A 1,178-nucleotide genomic window follows, 5' to 3' on the forward strand; every position below is an offset into this window, starting at 1 on the left:
CCAGGAGCAGGAAGTACAGAGAATCAGAGCTCTGTACCTGGGTAAGTACTGGGGGAGATTGGATTCACTTACCCAGGGGGAGGTTCCTGTCTGACCATGGGAAAGAGAACAGCCCAGGAGCAGGAAGTACAGAGAATCAGAGCTCTGTACCTGGGTAAGTACTGGGGGAGATTGGATTCACTTACCCAGGGGGAGGTTCCTGTCCATGGGAAAGAGAGCAGCCCAGGAACAGGAAGTACAGACAAATGGGCACAGGTTTTAAACAAATGAGCACAGCTGACAACTAACCCAATCTCATTGGGGTGTAATAATCCACTCTGTGAATCTCTATAAATTTATTTAGAATGAATGAGGAATTAAAAAGAAGAACTCCAGGACTGGATCATCAACTCGCTAATGCCAAGGGGGTCAGTTGGATCATTTCACCTTTATTTGTGGAAATTTACTTGGGAGGGCAAGAATGAATCACAGGGTGGGGACATTTACAGACAAAGATTTCCCCTTTAAACCCCGTTCCTGGCACCGCTGGCCTCACTCATTTTGCCCAGTGCCCAGATTCTCACTACCAGCCCTACAGAGGGCGCTATTTGCACAGTCACGTATTGAACCCTGGTGAATCTATCGATGGAGAATCAGCAGGATCTTTACACCCACCATCCTCCCACCCTGATGTTTATCTTCTGCGAGTGATATATATATATATATATTTTTGTATATTTTATTTATGGAGCAGTGTGACTTCCCGTGGGCTTCCGTGTGTGAGTTACAATGTGTGTGTGTTTAATGTGTCCTTTTATAACCACCCGGCTGCTCCTGGCGTCCTGCGGAGAGGTGGTTTTGAAAGCTCAGGTGCAACAGCTTCTCTGGAATCCAATAAAATGGTGTCACAAGTAACAAGGAGTCTGTTTGGGGAGGGGGTGAAGGATAAAATGCAGGGTCAATGGAGCCCAATTCTCTAACACTATATGGGATTCTACTGCCACCTTATGGCTCATATAGGGATTGCAGCCTCCATGTTGTCCCATTACTCTGGGATACAGAGGATAAATAAAGCCACGTTTATTGAGATGCATCTGGCGCAGACAACACTCTATTGTGGAGGGGGGAAGGGCTGCTCCATCTGACCAAAGACAATGGGGATTTTGTAGGTTCCAGGTAAGAAACAGACTATTCTCAGC

Source organism: Xenopus laevis, chromosome 7L (assembly GCF_017654675.1).
Source record: "Xenopus laevis strain J_2021 chromosome 7L, Xenopus_laevis_v10.1, whole genome shotgun sequence".
Classification (NCBI taxonomy): Eukaryota; Metazoa; Chordata; class Amphibia; order Anura; family Pipidae; genus Xenopus; species Xenopus laevis.